At 31.6% G+C, this 8354-nt stretch overlaps 1 long non-coding RNA gene across 1 annotated transcript; it reads right to left on the bottom strand.

Moving 5' to 3' along the window:
* Positions 1–1207: 1207 nt before the first annotated feature.
* On the bottom strand, positions 1208–2956 carry LOC145332939 (uncharacterized). Its single transcript, XR_013884380.1, has 2 exons — positions 2914–2956; positions 1208–2164 (listed from the first exon to the last, which is right to left on the bottom strand). It is a non-coding gene; the product is annotated as an uncharacterized LOC145332939 (long non-coding RNA).
* Positions 2957–8354: the final 5398 nt, after the last annotated feature.

The raw sequence follows: 8354 nt of genomic DNA, 5'->3' as shown, positions 1-8354 counted from the left end.
TAAATTCGACTCTCTCCTCCTAAAGTGCCCCTAGAGGCCTCTAGGGGCGTAACCGCTAGTAAAGTATATAAAATACTATCATAAAATAGTTATTTCATAGATATTTTATTGTTTACAAGCATTTACTTTATTTTTACTAGCGGCTACGCTCCCTAGAGGCCTCTAGGGGCACTTGAGGAGAGGAGAGTCGAATTTTATAACCAAATTTATTATTTCAGATTTTAAAATAAAAAGTAAAAAAAATTGTAGGGGAGAATTTTTTTTTGGGGGGGGGTTGCCCCATCCCATTTTTTATTTTAGTTTAAAAATTTTCAAAAAAACTTTGGGGGGGAATTTTTTTCTAGGGGTGGGCGATTTATCTTGGGAGGGTGGTGGTACCCTCCCCCAAAAAAGTTATAAACCTTCCCGGGACCTATAAAAAGCTACCCTGTTAGGGAGAACCTGATCAGTTCAGCAGTTAGCGAGATCCTTTGGTACAAACATTCAAACACACAGACAAATAGACATCCTGTTACTTTAATATAAGTATATATTTCTATTTTTTTCCTACTCATAGATTTTGCTTGTTTTCAAGCTATCACATTTACGTACTACACATAGCTTTTTTAATGTCTCTTGTATTTCGCAGTTCAGTCTCCAACCCGACACCTCCATGTTATTAATATTCTTTTTTTTTCAAAACTGTTTCTTTACTTTCGTTATTAAAGGACTTTATTATGATCTTTACATGTATTATGTAGTTTTGTACCAAAAAATCTCAAGGACTACTGGAACAATATTGCTCTCCTTCAAGGGCCAGTCAAGGGTTTTAAATATACTCTCCCTAGAGACTTCTAGTGGCGTAGCCGCTAAGATAGTATATAAACTTGATGCAATACTGCGTACAACAGGAATATGTTTAGGAACATACTTACATTTTATGACTTGATTAATATTATAGAAATGCTTCGTTTAAGATTTGTTACCTTGTTGCATAAAAAGTGGTTGTCAAAAAAAACATAATCAGCTTGTTTAAAATGCACGTAATGACTTTCTTTTAACGATTATAGATTTGCTGTGTTTTCTAAATTGTACCTAACTGAATCATTATTTAAAGTTCGAAATCGATAGGACAATTCTAAAAAGCTTAAATAATGAAAAGAGCTAACCGTGACCCGCGTACGAACTTACAGAACCTAGTTATAGACAAGCTTTGATAAAACTTTAATTAATTTTACAATATTTATTGTACATTTTAGAAAAATGTTGTCTAAGTTATATACAAGATATTTGTCATTTTAAATACAAATTTTATATTATATACACTAATAGGATGTCTTTTTGTCAATGCATGGTCAATACTATCTCATAAAAGGCTGGATAAACTGTTCACTAATTTAGGAAGTTTGGTATTAAGCTGAGTAAAAAATCCCTTATAGGCAAGGGGCGACGCTTTTAGTAATATAATAAAGTAGAAATGTTACGGATATTTTTTTAATTAGATAAAAAATTATTCTGTATGTTTAGATTTTTATATTAGAAAGTAAAATAATATTTATAATTCTCTGATGAAATTATTTTTAACATTCTCATTCATTTACATTTCAATAGAGAGAGGATCCTCTTCAAATATTTCTTCTTTGATTTCTTCTTTAACTTCTTCCTTGATATTAACATCTTCAATTTCAATAAAATTAAAAGGTACAGAAGGCGGAACTGTACCTTTACAGCTTTTCATCATTTCTAAATGTTCAGGGGATTTTTTATGTTTTGATAACTCTGAACTAGATTTATAATGTTTTTCACAAAGTTTACATGAGTATGGCTTCTCACCTGTATGGATCCTTTTGTGTTTAGTCAAATCCCCATTCTGAGAAAATGACTTTCCACATTGATCACACGAGTATGGCTTCTCGCCAGTATGAACTCTTTTGTGTGTAGTCAAACTTCCCTTACAAGAAAATGTTTTTCCACATTGACCACATGAGTATGGTTTTTCACCTGTATGGATCCTTTTGTGCTGAGTCAATATACCACTAGTTCTAAATGTCTTTTCACATTGATCACATGAGAATGGTTTCTCTCCCGTATGAACCCTCATATGAACTACCATGTTTTGTTTCTTTGTAAAATTCTTGTTACAAATATCACAGGTATTCATGCTGGTATATCTTCTCTCAATCTCCTGAAATGATTTATGTGAAATATTAGAACATAAAATATTGTTATACAGATATTTCTAGGTAAAAAAATTTGTTTACCCAAAATCAAGGCGAAAAAGGTAAAATAAGGATGACAACTTTCATGGAAGCAAAGCTAGAAAAAAATTAAATTGTATAAATCCAATTATTATATAAAATTGTAATCAGCAAAATAAATATTTACTAGTGCCCCAAGAGGTTTGATCAACCTATTTTTGTTTTATCTAAATTTAAAAAAAAAATTGGGGGGGGGGGAATTTTCATTTTTTTGGGGGGGGGAGGTTAGTCGACCCCCTTTTTTAAATTTTAGTTTCAAAAAGAATAAAAAAAATTTGGGGGGAGGGGGGGTATTATTCATTTTTTGGTGGGATTGGGGGTGTCCCACCACCCCAAAAAATAGCTTAAAACCATCACAGAACCAGTAGGTATATTCCCTGAAGAGTAGAGCCCAATCGGTTCAGTGGTTACTAAGATTTTAAGCTTCAGACTTTTTATTATAGATAAAAAACAAACAGCTCTTCTTCAAAAAATGATATAGATCCTTTACTTTCTTAATTGTTCCTTATTGTTAAAGGAATCTGATATGCCTAAATTTACATTAAGATATATATGTTTACAGACAAATTTACTTTTAGGTAAATAATGTTTACATATTTGCGTCGCTTAATTATGAATGTTGTCATTCTTGTTACAGTTAGTTGTTATAATGTTATGTAAAAGTTTTAATATTTACCTTTTAAATAAATACACTATCACAACACGGTAAAGAAAGCACTAAAAAATGTATATCCCTTCCTTATCTTTCAGTTTATATAATATTTATTATTACGTGGCATATGCCAGGGATCTAAAGGGATAAGACAATGACCTAAAAATTTGATGTACATCCCCAATGCGGATACACAAATCACTTCTTCTGTAGATTACAATTAGTGGTTGATGCGCCTGGGCAATCAACTTAATAAATGAACTAACCATCTTGATACAATAAAAGTCCCCAATGTTGGTAAGCCAGCAAAAAAGTAAACGTTATTATCTTTGGGGACTAGTGTGGTAAACAGCCCAATGTCCTGCCCTCCCTGAGCAGATACGCATTCAGCCGCATGGTATGTCAAAATCATCTGATTCATTTTTTAAAATACTGATTCCTATTATAACAAGGTACAATTAATAAGCGGAGCATATATTTAATCAAGTCCTAAAAATATAAGTATATTCTTAAGCAGTTTTGCAACAAATTTATTAAAAATTTTGTTTCGTTTTTTATTCATCTGTATTCTGCTTTTTCAGTACTGACACTCTACAAGTTAATGTTCTTATGTCCCGCCGTTTCAGAGCTTCGCTTTTATGGATGTTATCACCCTTGTTAAGGATAAATAAAGAATAAAAAATCCAAAACTGTTTATTGATAAAATTTATAAGTGTAAGACAATCAATAGTAAAACAAGGATGACAACATGCATAAATAGCGAAGCACAAAATCTATTATAAAATAGACAAACGGACAAAGTGAGTTATAGAGCAGATTATCTGTTATCATAACAAAGAAAAGAAAGAGAGCATATATGCAAAAACTTAAAATCACAAAACCTTAGAAAATAAGGTTTATGTCTGTAAAAGTTATAAATAGAAAATCATCTTAAAAGCAGTACCTATTATTATTATACCTATAATTATGGTGCATAATGAAGGAAATATTGGCAAGAACTTCCTTTGTATATCTTACAATGGAGAGAAAATGTGTTGAAAAAGCTGCTTCAAAGCAGTCTGACCGCTATGGATGTTTTTTACTTAATTATGCTCCATATTGATGGGAATGTTGACTTGAAGTTTCAGTCTTCTATGTTTTCAGGAGCCGAGAAAATCACGTTTACCCCAATTTATTAATTACGGACGGAAGGACATTTAGAACTATAGAGTAGCTTTGCTACTAATAATTTTCCCTCAAATCTTTGGTGTGAAACTTTATCTCAATTTAAAATATTGATTGATAATATTTTAAAAATTGAATTTATATTAAATTGTCCTATCCTTCCATAGAAAACAAGGATGACAACATCCATAAAAGCGAAGCACTAGGACAAACGGACATTAACTTTTGTATAGTGTCAGAACTGATTAATAAGAATAAGAGTCAAGCTGAATTGTAAGTAAATTTGTTGAAAAACTGCTTGATACAGAATAATGTTTATGGACATACTTACATTTTTAGGACTTGATTATAGAGTTGCTTCGCTTATAATATTGTACTTTGTTGTCTCAGGAATCTGTATACCAAAAATCACATCAATCGGATAATTGGATCACATAAAAATTTGTTGTTTGTACAAAAATCAACATGTTTAAAATGGACGTACGGACATTCTGGTAATTATTATAGAGTTGCTACGCTTTCTAAATCGTACCTAACTACTACAGGAATCACCATGCAAAGTTTGAAATCGATAGGACAATTCTAACATGCCTCAATTAATGAAAAAAGCTATCCGTTACGGACGGACGGACCGACTCTAATTATAGAAAAGCTTCGCTTTTAATCATACAATAATTAATTATAAAACAGAAAGCTTATTTATCTCTCCCTAAAATAATAATATAACACATACAAGAGTAGAGAATATTTGTATCAAAGGAAAAAATTTTTTACTTTTAATTATTCCGTCTTCATTGTATATTCGCAATTAATATGAATGTATTGTTTTAGCATGCTAATGTACTATATAATAATGCTGTAATAAAATAGAAGAAATTTGGCTTATTCCCTCAAAGGGCCTAGTTAAGCACAGAAACACTCCCCTCTTATTTCAAAATAAAAAAAGTAGGGTGGGGAAAATAATATAAAAGGGAAAGGCCGGTTTAGAATATATGTCATCCTTGTTTCATATAACCTTTTTCCATTAATTTTGTTATGTTAAAATTGTCCTATCGAATTCAAACTTTGTATGATGATTCCTAAAAAAGTTAGGTACAATATTCTTAACCCGAGACTGTGTGTGACACGCGGCGAAGCCGCTCGTTGTTGGGAAGGTGATAGGTTTGAATCGGTCCAACACCGCGTATTAACTAAAGAAGTAAAAATGTTACTCCTGCTATGTAAGGTAGGCAAAATAAATAGTTAGAGTAGGAAAGATGCCTTGGCCCAAAACAGGCGCTACTTATTACCATACACACTTGACAGTTAGGATTTCTCAGACAAAGGTCGTGCATCCAAAGAGTTGGCCGCGTAATCGTGCACTTCAGTAGCAAGATTTGTTTTAATGATACCTAAAGATAACATTTTTAGAGTAACTTGTCCTCTAGAGGTAATCCAGGTTAGGTAGAAAGTAACTATAATCGTTACCAGAAAGTATGTGCGTCCATTGTAAATATGTTGATTTAATTTTTCTGAGAAAAAAATTTCTTTGAGATATAATTATTCTGTTCATATGATTTTTTTGGAATACTTACTTATTCCCATTACATCAAGGATGACTACATCATTAAAAGCGATGCTCTAAAACAGTACAAGAAACGAATATCAACACTTGTTAAATCTAAACAAAATGGTAAGTAAATTTGTTGCAAAATTGCTTAAATACAAAATATTTTTTATAAACATACATACATAGATTTTTAGGATTTGATTATATAGATTCTGTGGTAGTGTGTACCGGTGGACGGACTTCCAGTTCTATAAATGACAAGCTCGAGTTGACATACAGACGTACAATTCACTAATTATAGATCAGCTACGCTGATACACAGAATTATAACCCAAGTACAGTTAGGTTGAATGTTTATTGGTGGGCAAATAACTGAATCTTACATCTAATACAATACAAATCATAGGTACAAGTATAAGGATATGCAAAGTTAATTCATATAGCAAATAATAGGTAATTACAATGGTTCACTAAATGTCTGGTCCTGTCCTGGAGGGATAGGCCAGACAATAAAAACACCCCTTCTCAGGGTGAACAGCAATAAAGATCAGAAAATCATTAATTTAAATTAATATGACAGAATAGTCCTACGAAGTGTATTTAAAGAGTTAAGGTACTTAGAATAGTGAACTTTTATATGTCTTAGTAGAATATATTAGGCATTGGATAGATATGATTATATGTTAAAGAATTTTTAACATTGACCAGACCAAACTTTTTTTATTTGACAATATCTAAAAAAGTTAAAGTGATTTGCCACATAAAGTACATGAGAATGGTCTATTTTTTTCCAAATATGTATAGCCATAACACCAATATCAGAGAATCTTTTTCCACATATTTCACAAGAGTTATACAAAAATTTAACAGGGGTTCCCCTTGGGACAAGTTATTTAAAAAACATAAAAAATAACGTCCGGTTCATAATAGGAAAGGTTTTCTATAGATTCTTTTTTAAAAAAATGAAGAAAATCGTCCTGTTTACTTACAATATACACATAATCTCACGCGGAAATACCAACTAACCATACAAAAGACCATTCTCATGTAATTTATGATGCAAATCACTAACTTTTTGAGATATTGTCAAATAAAAAAAGTTCGGTCAGGTCAATGTTAAAATTCTTTATCGCAATCATATCTATCCAATGCCTAATATATTCTACTAAGACATATAAAAAGATCACTACTCTAAGTACTATACTAAATTATATTTTATTGGTCATTCTTTGTTGTTATGTGTATTTTGTTGTATAAAAAGTTTGAAGTTCTATTAACTAGTAAATTCTATCTTAAGTTGTATTTATGACAAAAAAGTTTTTGCCATATATAACATGCAACGAAGTTGAAAATAAAAATGAAAAACTCATTTTTTAAGGAAAATCCCTGCTCAAATCTTTTAATTTTAATCAATAACTTTATATTATGCACTACTACGTTATTTAAAATAGAAAAAACTTACAGTTCACTATTTTTTTTAAATGCAATTCGTGAAACTATCCCTTTATACACAATTGGTTTCTCCCCTTCTTAGGGCAGATAGATAAACATACATTTACTTGAGCTGAGGAGCGGAGCTACTCTACAAGTCTCACGGAAAAGGTGAGTCCGTACTACAATTCTTCGCATATAACATTGAACATTGTTGTAATAGGAATCAGTACTCCAAAATCATTTGAATAGGATATTTATATAAAAATGGAAAATTTTACCTCAAACATTTATTTTTGTAAAACATTGCGTTTATTTCATTACTATTTCACACGGTTTTTTTTGGCTAATTACGAAGAAGAAAACATTATTAAACAAGGATGACAACATCCATAGGTAGCGAAGCACAAAAATCATGTATGGGAATACGTACAAATAGATTTAAAGTGTATTTATTAAAATCAAGAATAGATTTATTGTAGAAAACACATACTTTGTATAATGATGACGGTCAAAGTAAATTACATAAAAGGTGCTCATAACAATGGAAAAAATTATTTTGTTACTGATATCCCAAGAGTTTTAAAATTGGACCAAAAACACTAAAGATATGGGGAAATATGTAAAACATATAAAAATAGCCAAAAACCCGCTAAAAGGCAGTGTGACCGCCATGGTTGTTTTCTTAAACGGCAGGAAAGGGGGGGGGAGGAAATGTGGTGGCTCGTCACACGACATGCCAGCAATTTTATTTTGGGTGCTACTCCCTTAGTTTTAGAGATAATTGGGTAAAATCTTTTTGGTTGTGTCACTAATTAACCCAAGTTTTGGTATCTTTAAAAAAAAACCGCCGCTCCCGCCGTTCGCCGCCATTTTCCGCCGCTGCCCAAAAATTGTTTTTCATTGCATTTCTCGCCGAATTAGGCAATTTGGAATCATTTGAGACCATGTAATTTTTTCAAAACTATTTTCCCTTACAAGCACCCCTGTGGGGGGACTTGATCTTTTTTTTTCAAATTCTTGTTTATCAAGGTATATCTTAAATTCAGTGCTTCTCCTGTACTTTTAAAGATATTGAAACAAAATCTTTTTTAGGTTGGTCAGTAAAAAATATTTTTAAAATTTTTTTTATTGCAATTCTCGCCGAATTAGGCAATTTGGAATCATTTTAGACCATGTTATTTTTTCGGCGGCGGAAAACGGCGGTGGACGGCGGGAGAGGCAGTATCGCCGACGTTTATTTAAAGATATCAAAACTTGGGATAATTAGTGACACAACCAAAAATATTTTACCCAATTATCTCTAAAACTAAGGGAGTAG

Source organism: Acartia tonsa, chromosome 11, assembly GCF_053477335.1.
Source record: "Acartia tonsa isolate MP-2025a chromosome 11, ASM5347733v1, whole genome shotgun sequence".
In the NCBI taxonomy this organism is placed as follows: Eukaryota; Metazoa; Arthropoda; class Copepoda; order Calanoida; family Acartiidae; genus Acartia; species Acartia tonsa.
The sequence above is the reverse complement of the archived record's forward strand: the minus strand, read 5'-3'. Positions and strand labels throughout refer to the sequence as shown.